The sequence below is a fragment of the Budorcas taxicolor genome, chromosome 11 (genome assembly GCF_023091745.1).
Source record: "Budorcas taxicolor isolate Tak-1 chromosome 11, Takin1.1, whole genome shotgun sequence".
Lineage (NCBI taxonomy): Eukaryota > Metazoa > Chordata > Mammalia > Artiodactyla > Bovidae > Budorcas > Budorcas taxicolor.
In genome coordinates, this window is record NC_068920.1 from 82,322,610 (window position 1) to 82,343,719 (window position 21,110).

At 40.1% G+C, this 21,110-nt stretch overlaps 1 protein-coding gene across 1 annotated transcript in view; it reads right to left on the reverse strand.

Moving 5' to 3' along the window:
- The window catches only part of SLC8A1 (solute carrier family 8 member A1), a 356,874-nt gene that overhangs the window by 178,171 nt on the left and 157,593 nt on the right, over positions 1–21,110 (reverse strand). The window lies entirely within an intron of this gene.

The window sequence follows — 21,110 nt, forward strand, 5'->3', positions numbered from 1 at the left end:
CACATCTTTTATCACATCGAACCCTGAAAATGAACTCATCGTGCTGACATTAACAGTCTTTTAATCAAGTGAAAGTCGGGCTTCCCTTGTGACTCAGCCGGTAAAGAACCTGCCTGTAATGCAGGAGACCTGGGTTCGATCCCTGGGTTGGGAAGATCCCCTGTAGAAGGGAAAGGCTACCCACTCCAGTATTCTGGTCTATAGAATTCCATGGAGTGGGAATTGTCCATGGGGTCAAAAAGAGTTGGACTTATAATCAAATGAGTAATCAAAGGTTAGGAAATACAATATCTCTTACGCATGGAATCTAAAATGTGATACAAACAAACTTATTTACAAAACAGAAACAGACTCACAGACATAGAAAACAGACTTATGGTTACCAAAGGGGAAAGAGGGCAGGGAGGGATAACTTAGGAGTCTGGGATAACCAGATGTAAACTACTATATATAAAAAAGATAAACAACAAGATCCTAATATAGCATATAGCACAGGGAACTATGTTCAATATCTTGTAATGACCTGTATATAAAAGAATATGAAAAAGAATATACATATATATGTGTATAACTGAATCACTTTGCTGTATACCAGAAATTAATATAACTACACTTCAAAAAAAAATTAAGAAAGAAGAAATTACTTATCCCAAATTCCAGGCCATGGTGCATACGCTATGGGTGCTAACGATGAAATTGCCTGGGGCCTGCCCCAGACTCACTAAGGTGGAATTCCTGAAAAACAGGCCCAGGAAATCCATTTTTAGCATTTCAATAAATAGTCCTTAACACAAACTAAAGTTTGAGAAATGCTGTACTGGTTCATCTGCCTCTAAATGTACATTCTTGGGGCAAGAAATTTTTCATGCATTGGCACAACACTAGCAGCTAGATGGGCTATATAGAACTGTCCCTTTAGCAAACGTTAGGGTTGTCTCTGCAGCTCAGAGTACGGGGAATGCCTTGGTACCCCCCATTAATGTTAATGGGAATCATGTGGTTAATTCTCTATACTTCAAGCTGAAAAGGGTTCTCTTTAGAACCAGGAGAGGCTATATTTAATCAAACCATCTGGATTCCTATGCACATGTATAAGGGCAAAAAATAGGTCACAGTTGGTAAACTACATTCTGGAAACTATTCCATTGTATCAACAAACCCCAAAGTCCTGAGAGGGCTCCTCTCTCCTTGGTGAGTCACTCCCTTGGTGAGTGACAGCCCCAGAACCAAGAGAGGTCAGAGAGAGTGCAAACTTCAAGGAAAGGAGTTTCAGTAGCAAGGAAACACATAGAGCAAATCATCCCCTAAAGATAGAAGTAAGAATAAAGTTGTTACAAACTATTAACCTCCCCAAATAACACACTTCAACTCCAAAATAACCTCACTTGCTGTTTAAGGAGCAGCATGCAATTAAGAAACACAATTCGGAGAGCACAAAAGCTTCAAATGGGAACTCAGGATGTCCACGAGGCTTGCAGACACTCAAGTGCCTGTGCAAACCATGAGGACAATGGGTCTATGACCACGAAGAGAATCAGGGCACTTCACATAAAAGCAGCGGTGAGCCTTCACAAGCCTCAAAGAACTCAATTCTATTGACTGTTTCTATCGGCTTAGCCAAAAAAGATCGTTCGGGTTTTTCTATATGATGTTATGAAAAACCCAAGTGGAAATTCTGGCCAATCCAATATAATATGAGAGATGCTATAGAACCACATGAGAAATTTTAAAGCAAGAAGGGGATTTATTGAGCTCAGTCTGAATATGAACTTGAGCTCTGTCAAGCATGGGAGCAGAAAGCTACTGATTATAAGGAAGCCTGAGGGCCAGAGGGTACTTACTTCTGTAGGTTGGAAATCCTACACTGCTCTCTCACCAAAATCAAACTGTCAGCAGGGCTGTGTTTCTCTCCAAAGGCACCAAGGGAGAATCTGTTCTGTTGCCTTTTCCACTTTTCAGAGTCCACCCATACTCCTCAGCTCGTAGCCCCTTCCTCTGTCTTCAGAGTCAGCAGTGTAGCATCCCTCTATTCTTCCAGTCACATCTGCCTCTGACTCCAGACAGCAAAGTGTCTTTGCTTTTAAGGGCCCGCCCATGTGAATAGACAGGTTGTGTGTGTGTGTGTGCGTGCACACACATGGGAAAGGAGGGGGGCATTATTCTGCTGACCACACAGGGTAAGAGGTAGGTTCCCAGAGGTTCGAAGGCACCTAGGTAGGAAGCTAGGAGGAGGCTATCTTTATGGGCCTTCGGGTTGGAGCCATCTTTCCGGGATCTTTTAAGTATATACTTCAGGCTGGTTTTCTATTCTTTTTTGGCTGTGTTGCGTAGGTTGCAGGATCTTAGCTCCCAACCAGGGATTGAACCCACACCCTCAGTAGTGAAAGCAGAGTCCTAACCACTGGACTACCACAGAATTCCCTCAGGCTGGTTTTCTTTATTTTTTTAAGTATTTATCCTAGGAACTTTATTTTTTTTTTCCCTTGGGGTATAGCCAATTAACAAAGTTGTGATAGTTTCAGAACTATCACAGAAAGGACTCAGCCATACATAAACATGTATCCATTCTCCCCCAAACTCCCCTCACATACAGGCTGCCACACAACATTAAGCAGAGTTCCCTGCGCTAAACAGAAGGTCCTTGTTGGTTTATTCACTTTAAATATAGCTATGTGTACATGTCTATCCCAAACTCCCTAACTATTCCCTCCCCCTCCACCCTTTCCCACTGGCAACCATAAGCTTGTTCTCAAAGTCTGTTTCTGTTTTGTACACAAGCTCATTTGTACAATTTCTTTTCAGACTCCGTATATAAGGGATGTCATACAATATTTCACTTTCTCTGTCTGACTTACTTTACTCAGTATGATACCTCTAGGTCCATCGATGTTGCTGCAAAAGGCATTACTTCATTCTGTGTTAAAGAGTTCCTTTTCTTTCTCACTTTCATGAGTACCATCAACATTATGGCACATCCTCTCTTGCTTGGATTATGCACTCATCCTTCCTCACTGGTCCCCTAGGGCCCTACACCCAAACCTGCCCTGCCTCAGGCTAACTTGCCACAGAGCAGTCAGAGTAATTTTTAAAAACACAGTCATATTAATCCTATGTTCACTCCCAGTCATGTCACTCCCATGTTCAAAATCCTTTAATGTCTTTCTCTCATACTTAGAACAAGCCTCCAAAGCCCCTTGCCATAGCCGACAGAGCCCTCCCTCGCCTGGCCTAGGACTCCTTTCTAATCTACTCTCAGCTTCCTCTCCAAGGTCACTGGGCACCAGAAACATTGCCTCTCTCTGTTCCTCAAGCTCCCCCAGCAAGCTCTTTCCTGAGCTTTGGTTCTACCTGGAACAATGACTCCAGATCTTTGTATGATGTCTTTCCTCCTCTTTCTTGACCCAAATGAAATAGCATCTCCTCAGAAATCTTTTCTGACCTATCTCACTACAATACCAAGCACTTTTTTCTTCTCCATCCCCTTAACTTATGTATATATTTATTTTTCAAGTTCCTTATCACTACCTGATTGAAGGCAGGAGGAGAAGGGAGTGCCAGAGGATGAGATGGTTGGATGGCATCATCGACTCAATGGACATCCATCTGAGTGAACTCTGGGAGGTGGTGAAGGACAGGGAAGCCTGGTGTGCTGCAGTCCATGGGGTCACAGTCAGACACGACTTAACAACTGACACTACCTGATGGTGCGTTTGGTTTCTTGTTGATTATTTGTTTCTCCCATTAGAATGCAGAAGTTACCTGAGGGCAGGGAATTCCCAGTGAGCCAAGAACAGTGCCTTACACATTAAATATCTGTGTGGTAAATAAAGATTTAATTCAGCACACATTTGTTGACCACCAACTTATAGGAGATGCTGTGATGTACCAGTGAAAAAGAGAGACACGCTCTTTCCTTTTCCCTCAAATGTCCCACTGGTGATTGGTTTTCCTATCCAGAGTCCACTTTTATTGATGCCCAAAGTTTATTTTTCAATTTCCATTTCCATCTCATGGCTCTCCCCTGATCTGATTCAATCAACACATATTTAATTGAGCACCTAACCTAGATCCATAATAGGTCCCTGTCCCTGAAATAAGAACATCAGTTTGGGAGGTTCCTTCTGCTAGTGGCAATCATGAGAGGCAGATAAGGGGTAGGAAGTTTCTACACAGATTCCCACCTCTAATCCTACACCTCCCTTTTCTCATTTGAGTTAATTTACAAAGATGCAAGCATCTTCACATAATAACAGAAGCTCCCTAAATACTCAAAGGCTTTCCGTAATGGAGGAGTCAGGAGATATGGTCCCAGTACCAACAATGCAGAGACTGTTCCCTACGTACTGGGTAAGGCTACCGTACCTCTGCAAACCTCTAGACATGGGTATAGAAGTCACACTAGCTGACCCCCCGGCCAAATTAGAATAAGCCTGCAAACCTAATCCCCATCCTAGCCTAGATGGCATTATACCAGGCAGTGGCATTTTAATATTTTCCACTTCTTGTTCACCATTGTGCTTGCAATTTTATGTTTTACTTAGAGAACATATGCTAAATAAGTGTTTCTAAATTAGCCTGAGCTAATTTCACCCTTGAGCTCACTCTGCTACCACTGCCTATAGCAAATCAGATAGAGCACTGACACGCGCCCTGCATGTACTACAAGATGTGTGATGTAGAGTTAGTTTGGGCTCCCTGTGGGAAGATGTGCATATTCCAAACACTCTTAGCAATTAAGAAGTCTAAAGAGATACTTCCTGTGAGCGGATAAGCCAAGAAAAAGCTCCATAAGGTGCACAAATCCTGGTCCTGCTCACCGATTTGTGGGGGGAAAAAGCTGTGTCAGGAACTTCACTTAAAGTATAAGCAATATGGAAAGTCCCTAAGTACTCTATAGGGTGTCCAAAATTAGATGCTATTTATTAGCCCTAATAAGGGCGAAGCATAACCCTATACTTTGAAAGTGAGGCTCAGTACTCAGCAATTTGCTAAATAAGGTTGTTAAGTGATATCACGGTATTTTGAGGTTACTCTGAACTTTTCCTCTCTCTGGGTCAATGCCACAGGATGGGGCAAAATTCCTGATAAGTGATTCACTTAAAGGTACTTGCCTAGCAAAGGGAATGAGGATGAAGAAAAAGAAATAGTTAATACCATGTGCCTCTCTTCATTTTAGAGCCGTTGGCCTGTCAGTCTCCTGTCTTAGACCACTGAGAGGGGTTCCTACTTCTTGGGACTACCAGGAACTGCTGGGTGTTGGTACTTAGGCATGGGGCCATTCCTTGTCTGATGTCCCCACCCTTCAGCTCTCTGTACCTGTATAAAGAAGGCATCATATCGTTGCTTCTAGACCATTCAGTCCCAGTTGCTCATTTCCTTCACTGAATAGTTAGGGGTCAGAGGGCCACAGGAAGATATGGAGCAGCCCTTATGAATGAAATACACTGGGTGCTGCAGCTGTCCAGCTGTTTGCCTCCCAGGAAGACATTCTCATACTTGTCTTCAACCCAGGACACCTGGGGCACCACATCTTACCATGCTGTTAGCCCGGCATATTGATTTATCCACATCTGCTCATTGTGGAAACAAGCACATACTTTGTGGGATTAAAAATAAACTAGTAACAGCAGAGCTTGGCTGTCCAGCCCAATAGCAAAGGGCAATGGAATTTGTGTCCCAAGACTTTCCAACCACAGCCAGGTCAAAGGCCAAGGAGTGGGGCAGTCCTGAAAATAAGACTGGTGCAGAGATCATTCAACTCTGTGTGGGTGGAAGCGAACAAGAGATGTGAAACTTTCATGATCATTTGACATCAATGCTCAGGAATATAAGCTTTGGGAAAGATTAGGTAATGCTACAAGCATACCAGCAGCTTCTATTTGTGTTGTAGGAAATCCAGATATAGATATTCTTGCTATTTTCATTGGAAAACTAATTTCATCACTGACAGTAAATCAAATGCTACATAGCCACCTAAATCATTATAAATGACTAAAATCTATATGACTATGTATCCCCAGAGAAAAGAACAAATGCTTTTAAAACTCAAAGTGCTTCTACTTAGAACGTGGTTGTCACAAATGAAAACTGGCCCCCAGGAGGTTCTGTAAATGGACAGGGGTTGAAGCTGTGCTGTGCATCACCCACTTGGTTCTTCCCTTATATTAAATTGAGGCCCCACAGAGACATGGCACCAAGTGTCTATTTGACATAAGCAATAGATAGATTATAAATATATGAATTCATTCCTTTTTCTACTGCGCAAGTGCAAACTTGAAACATTTTAATTTAATCTAAGATTTTAAGATTAATCAAATTAGTATCAAAATATTGGATGAATGGTTAAATTTTCCAATTCTCACTTATTTTATATGTATGGAATAAGGAGTATATACTTGTGTTCTATAATTAAAACACTTTGAAAAATTTTTTTTTATGCTTAACTAATTTTTTTTAATTTTACTTTACAATACTGTATTGGTTTGGCCATACATTGACATGAATCCGCCACGGGTTGGGAACTCATGAATACTTTGAAATTGAATCAAAACTACTGTACTATAGCTTCTATTATCCTGGGACAAACAACAGTGGTACAGAGAGAAGACTGAAAAACTTGTAAATACCATTGTTGTTAAGTTTCTAGTTCTTACCATGAACTACCTACTGAACAGAGGACCTATGAGACTCAAATCATTATTATGTGAACAAAGGAGGAAACTGCCTTATGTGAAGGATTCACAGAGTTAGCTTGGATATAAACATCACTCAAATGTTGAATAAGTGTAATAGTTTTTGCAAATGAACCACTCTACCTATAGACAAATTAAGGTTAATCTGCAAAAGCAATATATTCTCTGTGGTTTGGGTCAGAGCCTGATTTCATTGATGGAAGCAGGTTGCCTGGAAGGAGAATTTGAACTTAAAAACCAGAAGGCCCACGTTTGAGGACTCTCCCTTTTACTTGGCCCTTTAGTAAGCTTGAGTAAGCCATAGTCCTCTGGTGTCTGATTTCCCCTGGCTTTAAATATATCCATTTAAGGGAACATAACAGTCACAGTGAGAGGCAGGATCCTAGACCTGCCTCCCTCAAGGAGCTTTGGGAGAGTTACATGGGATAATGATATGCAAGGTGCTTGAAATACTCTAATAAGGCAGGGCCTTGGGCCTGTCCAGTGAGTCTGGATGCTCTGTGGGGAGGTGAGCCTGGAAGGTGTTGGGGGCGAGGTACAGAGGGAAACTCACTAATGTCTCTTCAGGATGGTCACCTCACTCAAGGTATGGAAGGGGAATCCCCCAGGGTGGATCTCTACACATATCATGGTCCCAGCAGACTGTTTGATAGGTTCATCTGTCATAGCTCTTGTAATCCATTCTGAGAGTTGACTGAGCCCGAGATGTTTATACGTGAACTTGTTCACAGATGTAAACGGCTAGTTGTAAAAATCTAACACGTGAAATCTTCCGCTATAAGTATTGGCAGTTAGATGCCTTTATATTGGCAAATAAAGCAACAGTTTGGCAAGTGTGAGTTTGGGAGCTAATAAATAGCTGCTTTGCCGTCTCTCCCATTAGTTATAAAGCCAGAGCCAGAGGAGAGGGCAGAGGGCAATCGGATTCATTGCCTCTCTTTGTGACTATATGTTCCTTAAATGGATGTCTTCATTTAAAAAAAAAAAAAAAGTCAGTTAAATTGTTTCAGTATGTGGCAAGGACTAAGGAAACAAGCCCCGGGATTTTATTTCCATCTGAATCTCTAAGGCTGAATGAGAACAATGGTAGAAAACAAAAGAGCCTTAAACAGATTTGATGCATTTTCTTCATTTCTGAGAATATCTATTCAAATGCATTAATCTCTAGTCAACAAAAGAAAGATACCCTGCTCAGTCTTTCCTCGTGGACACTGTAGTTTTCAAGGACAGAGACTCTGCTATCCAAGCAACCCAGTGATTTCTAATCATACCAAGGCCAGCAGAGTGGATGACATAAAATATTCGGGAAGGGGTGTGGTGAAGGATAGCGTTCTTCTTCCTTTGTCTTATTCAGGGTGTTGATAATTCTAGGAAACTACTAATTCTTTAATGTTTCAAAAAGCATTTTAAAGAGGCTACTGTTTTTTACTGGACATCTTCATTCCAGGTTGGAACAATCTCTTTATTCCTCAGCTCTGTTGACACCTATACGAGGCATTTCCCAGAGTTAAAATGATTCATATCAGAGAATTTATTCTTGACATTGGCTTACCTTGGGAATTAGGGGGGAAACTTAACTTTTTGTGGTGGTTCAACTTAGAAAGGTTACTTTCAGTTAAATGACTTAGGTAAGAAAAGTCTAAAATAGGACAAAGAGATTCTACCTAACAGAATTATTCAACTAAAAATAATGTCATAGGTAAATTAAACACTGATGACCAAATCCTACTATGGGAACTGTAGGATCACAGTATAAGGGGCAAGGATATAGGAAGAGGAAGTTAATGTAATGAAAATATATCTGGTTTATGCTGATGACAATAATATCATATATTGGCATATTCTGGTTCTACCACTCACTACCTTTATTACTCTGACAAGTTACATTGTCTGTGCCTCAGTTTCCTCATCTTTAAAAGAGGGATAGTAATAGTAGCTACCTTCTAATGTTGTCAAAAATTAAATGAAATAATCACTGATAAGTTTTTTGCACAGTGGCTGAAATATTGTGAACACATGGCAAAAATTAGCTGCTATAAAATCAACACTACTTAGTGTTTGCACGAATAAATTTAAAAAACTAAAAATAAGAACAACAATAAATATGCATATAGTTGCTTGCTATGTGCTGGGCATTGTCCTAAATACTTATCAACATTATATACATTAATATATTTAATTCTAATGCCAACTCATAAGGTAGCTATATTATGATCCCCATGGTACAGACAGCGAAATCAAGGCACAGAAACTTACCTGTTTACATGATGGAGCAGGAATTTACCGAGGCAATCTGTAGGTACCTCAGTGCTTCCTGAAGTGATTTAACAAGTTCTTGTTTTTTATTCTCTTGCCCATAAATCACTGGTGTGTGTCTTTGGAAAACACACAGTGGTTATTTTATAGCAGCCATTAACTCTATAATTTATTCACTTGGATCTCAGAAAAAAAAGGCATCACAAAGTGATGGTATGAAGTTAGTGTGAACTTTGTGTATTATTCATTCATACATGCAAAACAGTATCCAGTGTGAAATGTGGACAAAGCAATATACTTAAGTGTTAGAGGGTGAGATCTGAAGATTAAGGGCACTTTGATTTCTCTTTATTTTCTTATGAGGCACACACTGATAGAATGTCTGGACTCAATGATAAGGCGGCCCTTTATCTCTTTTTTTCCTGCGTATCTAGCTCTTATTCTGTAACTAATGCCTGTATAAGAAAATAGAGTGCCCTACTTGACATCTGAGCTCTTACAGATCTCATACAATATAATCAATATTCACTTTTTACAGTTTTTTTCCCCATCTTATTTTGCAATGATTTTCTCTACATTTTTTGACTTGTCTTCAAAGCCCAGATGCTTAAATATTGGTTGCTCTGGATCTTAATGGTTACTCCAGAGCCATGGAATTTTATATTTGATCTCAGACTTTTTTAAGACGTGACAGCTTGATTATTTTACAAGGCCCAAACTCTGAATCAAGTCTATAATTTTAAGAATCAAAACTGTTTTTCCCACTGATGCAGACATTTTGAAATGTGTGGTCCAGAGCTATTTACGAGCGGGTTACAGCTGTTGTCTCTTTGTGCCCAAGAATCACAGAGAGTCCAAGAGTTGACCCTCCAGGGAATGCTATTAATTTCACTCTCATTTTAGACAGCATTTCCTTCAACTAGCAATTTTCTGGCTCCCTTACACTGCACTGTAGCCTCACAGCATTCAAGCATCCACAGGGCACTTGGACAATTTAGCAATAATACAGGTTTTTATTAAAATAAGTGACTTTGTCGAAAGCTGGGGAAATATAAAATGACTCAAACAAAAAGGCAACTGCCAGAAGCTGAGAAAAAATGACTTAAACTAAGATAGGGGATGGGTTTCCCAGGTGGCGCAGGGGTAATGATACTGCCTGCTATTGCAGGAAATGCGGGTTCGATCCCTGGGTTGGGGACAGCTCCTGGAGAAGGAAATGGCAATGCACTCCAGTATACGTGCCTGGAGAATTCCATGCACAGAGAAGCCTGGCAGGCTACAGTTCATGGGGTTGCAAAAGAGCTGGACATGACTGAGTGCACGCACGTGCAAATGCGCACGCATGAACACACTCATACACAAAGGGATAGGTAATTTCTTTTGTATATAAGAAGACATTGATATAATACCAGTTTGGGGCACAGTGACATCTGAAACTCAATGGAATAAACACTAATGTTGTGAGGGACGAAGCAAAACTCCTTATAGAGTAAAATACCAACTTTCAAGGCACATGGACATGATTTTGGAAGTGCTATATCTGATTCCATGTTTGATAGGGTTTTTATGCCTCTTTTCCTAAGTGTGGATTGGAAATCCTATTCTGGTCCCTCTTTTAAGGGAAGTCAACATATCAGTTTTGAAAATGTGATAAAGTACCCTGACACACAAAATAAAATCTATTACCAGGGTGAAAAAAACGATACATTCTGTTTCTCAGCTCTGCCTCCAATGGGCAGACATTACTAGAAATCTCTAGTTGTGGTCCCCCTATTGTTTATTTAGTCTTTGATTGCCTATTCTTCAACCTGCCTACATTAATATTTTATTTCTTAGTTTCCTTATCTATCAGACAGGTAACAACAATATCATAGGATTGTTTTGAATGTTAAGCTCCTTTGTATTTGAAACATGTTAGAATTATGTAAAGCAAAGAGAAAGCACTATATAAATGTTTGATTTAAAAAAAAACTGTTCCTTCTCTCTTTTCCATTCTGATAAATTCTTAATATACACCATGCGGTATTTAAAATCATGGGACTCACTCTTTTTTTTTTTTTTAAAGCATTTTGGAATGGCAAGATATGAAAAGTACTAATGCCACACTGAAACGTTAGATAAGGACGATGAAGAATGGAAAATCCCAGTCTTTTAGATATTGATTGCAGCTTTTTAGGATTACCTCTGGTCCATGTAAATTGCAAAAGCAGACATGAACTTTGACAATGTAAACCCAACTAAAATATGACTCTAAAATAGGAATGTCGGCTATTATAAAAGAATCTCAAGATGATAAAACCTGAGGAAATAAACATTAGAAAAGAGCAGGTTATCTCCTCTTCCTTAAAAGCCCTGAAATTTAGTTTCACCATTCCCAGTCACAGGATAAAACATCTGTTCTAGTGGAAAAACAACAAAAATCCATTTCTGTAAAGCTCCACAGAGAATTTTTCACATGAGTAGATGGAAATATGGATTCCATTTTTAGCTAACTATTCTTTCTTGATGTAAAAAAGCCAGTGGTCAAAAAACATAAATATCACTTTGACTTCAATCCTGAAACTCTGATAAGCACGAAAGCTGCAATACCATGCTTAATTAACTTTACATTCATTTATTCATCCTCTCTTTTTGAAAACAGAGTGACATCCAGACACTGGGAGTGCTGAAATAGAACATTTCATCTCTGCCTACAGGAGTTCACACTTTAGTCAGGAAGTCAAATACCAAATCATTAAAATATGATGTGATTAGCTCTGTAGTAAAGAAAAATACAGGAACAAGTCAAGGCAAGGCAACTAATCAGATCAGCAGTATCAGGACAGGCTCCTGGAGAAGAGGTGACACCTGACTGTATCTTTGAGGCCCTGGAAGGGAAGCCAGAGAAAGGTTCTCTAGACAGGAGGAAAGATTTATGCAAAAGCAGAGATGGGTAAAAAAGCATCTGTAATTTCTCAGACAGAATTAATCTCATATATAGCACCTTATGTTGTCTATACTTTTGTTAGCATGAATATTACGCATATGTTTATGGATCTCCATGGTTCTCTCAGTGGACAGTAACCTCCTGAAGCAGGCCAATTCATTGTCTTGCACTTATAACTTGACCACATAGCAGAATAAATGAATTAGTAAGATTTCACTAGAGTCATCTGTGAAATACATTCTTCACCAAAACACTCACTGAACGTCTCACTCACAAGGGGAGCCCTTTGTTTTTTGCAAACATGGCCCCATTCCCAGAGACAGGGCTGGAGAAAATTTTCTTGTCTTTTCAAAGAATCTGATCCCCAAGACATTTTTGTGGTCATGTGGAAAAGAGTCTGGGAAATGTGCTCTTGGATGGCATGGCTGGAATGAGGAATGGGAACTGTTCTGCCTTCTACAAAGTTTCTGCAAAAGGTAGTGAGAACAGAAAAAGCATCCGTGTTGATCAGTATTCCCAGTGCCAAAGTGGGAAGATGCTATAAACACAGAAATGCCTCCTAGCGATTTCTACCCAGGGCCTTGCGGAGAACAGTTATAAGCAGCAGTCTCAGGTCTCTGGAGTCCCAAACAGCATTAGTGAAGGTCACTCTGAAGACAGAGCCCCCTTCCCTGGCTCAGCTTGGGCCCTGGCCAGGTCCAACAGAGAAACCAGATCCAACAGAGAAAGAGGTTCATTTCTGAGCCTGAGGGGTCTCTGCTCTCTTTCAGCAATTTACAAAGGAAAGTTTTAAGTATGTGAAGCTGGGAAATTCTAGAAAGGGAAAAGCTCACCTTCTCAAATGGATTTCTTCCTTAAAGAAGTAGAGCAGAGAGTGGCGATTATTTTACCAGCAGTTCACAGGGGAGTAAGCTGGAATCAGCTAATGATGGTTATTAAAGGTAAATGTTCCATGATCCCCAGGAAGTGACTCCCCATCCTGGAACTTTTGTGGTTTTATCTACACTTGAATCTTGGGTGGAATAAAGCCATTCTGGATTCATCCTGATTGGATATTCAAAACTGGTGATTCATGGGAGTCTGTTTATTCTTATAAATAAGTGTGATAACAGTGGATTAGCTCCCATCTTCTAACTCCATCCAGCTTCACCAACAGAAGAGCCCAGCTTGTTGACAAAAGCTGCTACATCAGCCTTCTTGCCTCCTTCCAGTAGCAAAATAATAAAATGCAGGAAAATGCCACTTTTCTCATTTTTCTTTCTTTTCTCTTCTTCGATAGCATTAATTTTCCTCATCTAATTCAGAGGTTTGCTAGGAAACTTAACTAAAACTGAAAGGGAAACTTTCTGGAAATCCTAAAGACTGGAGTCATAACAGGGAATAATTTCTGACCTAGGATAAGCTCCCCTAATCAGCTTTCTCATCCTAGGTACAAAACACAAGAAGACTAACCAACATTTGGGAGAAAAGAGAATGGAATGGAAAACTGAAAACAGAATGTTACATTATCCGATTAAATTTCTTTTCACACCTAGAAAAAGGTTAAAAAAAAAACTTCTGTATCTCTACAGTAGTCAGAACATGAAGTATCATACTGAGAGCATGCACAATGCTTACTGAAATGCAAAGGCTATCTAGTTTAGAAGTCTGCATATGTATATTCATTACTGCACTCAGACCCATACATACAGCTGGCTTATTAGTATTACCCAAGATTAAAAATGGAAGCTAAAAGGCTTTGCTCTCCAAAGCCCTTTCTTTGCTCAGCTGTATTGCTAGGTGAGATGCATCTGTCTCATTTTTCACACATTTCGTCACTCAGTTTGGTCTAGTACCACAAGGAAGACAAGCCATAGCTTTTAAGGGAAGGGTGAGAGACACTGTTCTTACTGCAGTTCGTTGCCAGCAATTTTTAAAAGGATCATCATGTATACTATCATGTAAGAATTGAATCGCCAGTCTATGTCTGACGCAGGATACAGCATGCTTGGGGCTGGTGCATGGGGATGACCCACAGAGATGTTATGGGGAGGGAGGTGGGAGGGGGGTTCATGTTTGGGAACACATGTAAGAATTAAAGATTTTAAAATTAAAAAAAAAAAAATTAAAAGGATCATCATTGTTCCTGTGTCTAGTCTTGCCCAGTAAAAGAGAAAGGTTATTAAAAGTATCCAAACACAGGCTGCAAGTGGAACTTGACTTCTGATCCAGTGTAAGCCCAGCGGATGCAGATACACTTCCCATCAGCCCTCCCACTCCCTTAAGCCACCCCCACCCCATTCCACCACCATAAATCTTGAAAACCCTACAGTTAACCTTATTATTTTGTCAACCCAGTGATGGCCTATGTTTATACCCAACTGGTCCTGCCTCATTGAATGTTTTTCCTGGATGGATCTGATTCCATTAGTTTTCTCTCTCCTTCACTTATTCTCAAAAACACCTTGATTCTTTATCAAGTCACTAGCTTCACTTTATCAAGCTGACTCTTCTGCCAGATCTCAAGAGAATCTAGGAACTGGTGAGTCTGCAACATGATGTTAGAACTACTGGCCCATTCAGTGAAAACAAAACAAAAATAAAATAAAATCCAAAATACTTTTTCCTTCCCCCCTACTCCCAGTGGGAGTAGCAGGATGTGAAAGTGAATATATAATGAAGTTAGTGTCTACAGATTTCATGACTTATGCATTTGGGCTTCCCTTGTGGCTCAGCTGGTAAAGAATCCGCCTGCAATGCAGGAGACCTGGGTTCGATCCCTGAGTTCGGAAGATTCCCTGGAGGAGGGAAAGGCTACTGGCCGGGAAAATTCCATGGACTATATAGCCCATGGGGTCGCAAAGAGTTGGACACAGCTGAGCGACTTTCACTTTACATCCAGCTATACTGGTGTTATCGCAAGAGTAAGATGCTATTATGATCTTTGATTTTTTGATAAACCTGAAACACAAGTTAAACAAATGGTAAGACATATGAATCTCTGACAGGCAATAACTTGTAAGAGAGAATAACAGACATTTATTTGGAGAGTGTTAAGTTGTCTGGAGAGTGTTATATGGTTCATCAGCGACCATTTTCAAGGTGCTTATTCAGAACCTCCCTTTCAGAGGCACCTACACAAGAGCCATCACTTGCCAACGATTTGGAGAAAGATTACGTCTTCCCAGCACTCACCCTTGCGACAGCACTTTCCAAAATCACAAAGGAATATAAACACAAAGGCAAAGCATAAAGAGCAAAATTGGATGTTGCTTCATTTTTTCTCACCCCTAGTCCCTGAAAACATCAAAGCACAGTTCTTTGTGTGGGTTTCACTTCAGCTGTCCTTTCTGCCCCACACAGAACAACCTTATCTACAGAAGAATATGGATGTCCAAGTATATTCTATTTTTCATTTGTAATTAATTTTCATTGGAGTATAGTTGTTTTACAGTGTTGTATTAGTTTCTACTTTATAGAAAAATGAATCAGCTATATGTTTACATATATCCTCTTTTTTGGATTTCCCTCCCATTTCAGTCATCACAGAGTACTGAGTAGAACCCTGCACTATACAGTAGCTTCTCACTAGTTACTTATTTTATCCATAGTATCAATAGAGTATATATACAGCTATTCCAGCCTCCCAGTTCATCCCACCTCTCCTTCCTGCTTGGTATCCATACAATTGTTCTCTACATCTGTGTCTGTTTTCCTCCTTTACAAATAAGATCACCGATACTATCTTTCTAGATTCCACATATATGTGTTAATATATGATATTTGATTTTCTCTTTCTGAATTACTGCACTCTGTAAACCATAATTCAGAAAGATACATGCCCCTCAATGTTCATTGCAGCACTGTTTACAATAGCCAGGGAACAGAAGCAGCCTAAATGGCCATCAACAAAGTAATGGATAAAGAAGATGTGGTACGTAAATACAATGGAATAGTCCTCAGCCATAAGAAGGAATGAAACTGTGACACTTGCAAGCTGAGTCTCCTTAACAGCATTCCCAAAACCAGATACTAAAGATGGGATGACGGTTTTGAAAACAGAGACCTGTGGTCAGGCAGAAAGAAAATAATAGCAGAAGTCTTTTTATTTCCTGCCCCTCTCACACTTTTTTTTTTCTTCTGAAAAGCAAAGATGTTATGGCTCTTCACCCAGGGATTTTGGTAGAATTGAGGAAAATCAAGCTTGTAATTGTTTGTGTAATTCCAGTGGTTAAGAGAAGCACTGACTTTGGCCCTAATGTAGAATATCTGCAAATACAAAGCCCAGACCCTTGGGAGGTGTAGTTGAAAAACAAATTTCTCATACGTATAAAGTTTGCATATAAATCATATTTCCATCTGCCCAAAAATTTCAATAAAAAAATATGTATGCATGATTTGGGTAAAAATACGCTTTTCTACATTTTCGTGGATTGTTGCTTGCTGCTGCTGCTAAGCCGCTTCAGTCGTGTCCGACCCTGTGTGACCCCATAGATGGCAGCCCACCAGCTTCCCCTGTCCCTGGGATTCTCCAGGCAAGAACACTGGAGTGGGTTGCCATTTCCTTCTCCAAAGCATGAAAGCGAAAAGTGAAAGTGAAGTCACTCTTCGCGACCCCATAGACTGCAGCCTTCCAGGCTCCTCTGCCCATGGGATTTTCCAGGCAAGAGTACTGGAGTGGGGTGCCATTGCCTTCTCTGGATTGTTGCTTAGTCTTATACTAAATGGTTAATGAAGTTTGCTCCTTCAATCTCCCTTCCCATGAAGTTTAGCTAGTGCATGGCAGCCCTGCCAATAACTGCTCACCAATGACCCATGCTGCTCTATGCAGCTGAGCACAAGAGGACTGCTTCTGGCAATTCTTCAGGAGCCCAAAAGGGCAGATTCCTATACCCCTGGGGAGGAGCAAGCTTCATGTTCATATGCATGGTTACATGCACAGGCTTTGGGTCTTCCTCAAATCTTACTTTCGAGCATTTTGATAGTCTTGTTTTATAAATAGAGAATGTCAGAGGTAGAAACAAGATGATAAGCTTTCTAAGCCATAGAGTATAACAGCACACAAAATCATCTTTGCAAAATGGTCAACCAGACCTTAGGAACAGAGAGATGGCAGAATTTTTTCCTTTATTAAGGCCCTATCTACAACTCTGTGAATTGGGTCTTATTATCTTAATTTTATACATGATGAAATGGAAACTCAAGATGTTCACATCTGGTAAGAGATAAAAGGGATCTCGAGCCTAGGTCTGATCCCAAAGCCTGTATTTTTAAAACTAAGTCAAGGCTATGGTTTTTCCAGTGGTCATGTATGGATGTGAGAGTTGGACTGTGAAGAAAGCTGAGTGCTGAAGAATTGATGCTTTTGAACTGTGGTGTTGGAGAAGACTCCTGAGAGTCCCTTGGACTGCAAGGAGGTCCAACCAGTCCATTCTAAAGAAGATCAGTCCTGGGTGTTCATTGGAAGGACTGGTGCTGAAGCTGAAACTCCAATACTTTGGCCACCTGATGCAAAGAGTTGACTCATTAAAAAAAACTCTGATGCTGGGAGGGATTGGGGGCAAGAGGAGAAGGGACGACAGAGGATGAGATGGCTGGATGGCATCACCGACTCGATGGACCTGAGTTTGAGTGAACTCCAGGAGTTGGTGATGGACAGGGAGGCCTGGCGTGCTGTGATTCATGGGGTCACTAAGAGTCGGACACGACTGAGCGATTGAACTGAACTGAATCGGTTTAAAACATAGTGTTAGTTTCAGGCATACAGCAAAGTGAATCAGTTATCTATATATGTATATCCACTCTTTTTTAGTGTCTTTTCTCATACAGGTCACTACAGAGTACTGAGTAGAGTTCCCTGTGCAATTCAATAGGTCCTTATTGGGTATCTCCTTATTAGTTATCTATTTTATATATAGAAGTGTGTATATGTCAATCTCAATCTTCCAATTCTTTCCTCCCCCAAAAGCCTGTATTTTCAACCACCATAATATACATCTGATGGCCATTCTCTTTGGCTTTTTCACAACTGTAGGAAGAAAAGCATATTAACAAGCATGCATCCTCAGTTGTGCCCAACTCTTTGTGACCCCATGGACAGTATATAGCCTACCAGGCTTCACTGTCCATGGAATTTTCCAGGCAAGAATACTGGAGTGGGTTGTCATTTTCTCCTCCAGGGGATCTTCCCAAACCAGGGACCCAACTCACATTTCTTGCATCAGCAGGCAGGTTCTTTACCACTGTGCCACCTGGGAAGCCCAACTAGGAGGAAAGTTCTATATAATGACAGATTCATACTTTCAGTAATATTATGTAAAAGAATAGCCTCATTAACTGTGAGGTTTGGTTCAGGAGTCAATTTCTAGTTTTTTGTAGTTTTTTTTAAAGGTCCCACTTAATATTTCATATCCTCTATCTCAAATAAAATCAAATAACAATTTGTGTAAGAATTAAGTTTTATGTCATCCCATCAATGTTGAGTGTGATTCATCTAAACCCAGGGAATGCCAACAGTAGAGAAGCCCAATGTTACTAACATAAAGAGGGTGATCACAGTATTTGCACATGAGATAATTTGGCTTTTCTTCTGAGCCTCCTGTGCCAACTTAAATAACCACTCTCAGTTAAACAAAGTATAACTATTTTGCTTATACATGTTAAGAGCACTTGCAGTGCTTTTGATTTTGTTCATTTCTCTTCACTAGATATTCACAATGTAGTTTTCACAACAAAATAGCTCGTTAATTCAATCAATTGAGATAGAAATAAAAACCAGTCCTATTGGTCGCCAGGCACCAAAAACATGATGTGGAATTTTTTACTTTTCATTTGACTTTTCTTCATGGTTTTTAATAATGGAATATTTTGCCTGAAATCTTTTAGATAATCTTCTGGTTGGAGATTAAATGCCAAAACAATGTTTGAGACACCAGTAATATTGCAGAAAATCCCTAAGAGAATAATGTGAGACCAAAAAATGCTCTCTAAGAGCCAGAGACTAGACCCTGAGCTGGTTCTCTTTGCTGTTCATTGCTCAGTACCCAGTGCCTAGAATAGTGTCTGGCACATAGTAGACAATGGTAGCTAACAGAAGTCTCTCCAATGAATGAATGGAATCTCTACAATGACATCTTCCGCAGCTTCTAGAGGAGGACTGTTTCATTCCATTTTTTAAACTCCATTTTATCTTCAAAGAGAAGAGACTTCAATATAGGAATAATCCTAGGTTTATAGAGGGGCATCTTCTTTCTGTTTTTGATCCATGCTTCTACATGGTATCTAAAAAGCAGACTCAGAGCAGGACAGGAAAGATAGGTGACATCTCCTGTAGTTTGCCATCACCTTATGTGTGCTTATTTGGGAGAGGTAGCCATGCTGGAAGCATGCTTATGGTAAAAATAATATATGAGCTTTCTTAAAATGCAGTCATTGATTATAGAGGGTTTTGTGACCAATGAACTCATTGGGGATTAGCCTTGATGGGCAAAAGAGGAAATACCTGGTTACCCCTTATAGGGCAGTCTATTAGACAGGAAGTTTATTTTCTAATGCAGCTGAGCTAAAGTACCAACCTAATGAGCTTTATACTAGGCAATTTATACTGATGTCTCAGTTCCACTGATGACTTTCTGTACAGTCCTGAGCTAAGATGGACCATTATGTTTATATCATGTCCATTCAGAACAATTTTTCTAAAACCTTCCAGTTGAAAACAAACAACCATAGACCTATCAATGTGGAACTTGGGGCAACTGGTGACTCTGTGTGCTATAGATTCATGCTGTCTTCTGAGTCATATGTGTTTAATTAGTCTAACCAACATTGTGATTGAACCAGCTCTGTACATGCGTTCTTCCTTACACTTTCAACTTAGACCCAGTGATGCAAAAGGTGGATATGATGGCAGACAGGATAGAATCATGCTAACAGGCTATTATGGAGTCAGACTTTAAAAAGTGACCTCCTAGGATCCTTAAGTAATGTCTACCCTCTTCCAAAAAAGTAACAGATCATTAAGTCTCCACTCCTTCCAAAACACACACATCATATGCACCACATACACACACACCACACACACACACCACATAGACATCACACATATACACCACATTTCCTAGAAAAATATTTTAAATAATTTGGAGCTCAATAAATGCTGTTATACTAAGCTTTCAAATAAACTGGTCTGTTAGTAAATATAATACCACCTTGAGGCAAAAGTAAATGATAATATACAGTATTGTGGTGTCTAGTTGACTAGAAAAGACAAATGCAAATATAATAATTACAGAGCAATACAGTTATTTAGGTGCAGAATTAGGTGGTTGGTTGAGACACCAGTGATCAAGAGTCTATAAAATACCTGCATTCCTAAAACATATTTGTAAGTTGGCAGCAGTTTACATATGTTGTCAGAAAAATAATAGGAGTGAGCCACTCACAAAAGCTTACATGATAAATAATCCTCCTGAACCACAGACTTAGGGCTGTAAAGTAAGGATGCTCTATTGTTCCAAGAGGAAAAAAATTTTGGACGCTAGGCATCTTGGAAGCTGGGAATGCTAGGATGCTTCTGGGATAGTGGTCAGAAGCTCTCAGCAAAGGGTAATCCTATTCCTGAGTGTCAGCCAACCAGGCAGGCGAAGGTTGTCCATGTGTGGGGGCACATGGGCAAGGACAAGGGGTTTTTAGCTGCAACTCACTACTGCAAGATGATGGGGTTATGGAGGCAGGAGGGAAGGACAGGGGAGGATGACAGATGGAGACCTGAAGGATGGAAAACTGGAACAGGGACTCTGCAGGGACTGATAGAGACGAGCCATCCTGGCAAGTGGGGGGATGCGAGCTTGTCTCTTCTCCTCCCACCTGCTCTTCATTGACTCACTGTGGAACTCTAATCCACAACTTTCTTCCTCTATCAAGATAGAATAGTGTATGGAGGTTCCTTTAAAAACTAAAAATACAGCTACCATATGATCCAGCAATCCCACTCCTGGGCATATATCCAGAGAAAACTACATTCAAAAAGATACCTGCACCAGAATGTTCACAGCAGCACTGTTTATAATAGCCAAGACATAAAAGCCACCTAAACACCCGTCAACAGATGAATGGATAAAGATGTGGTATGTGTGTATACACACATACAACATATACACTCCATTGTGCGTATGTATGTATGTATATATGTGTGTGTATGTGTGTATATAATACTCCATTGTGTGTATGTATGTGTATATATATGTATATATGCATAT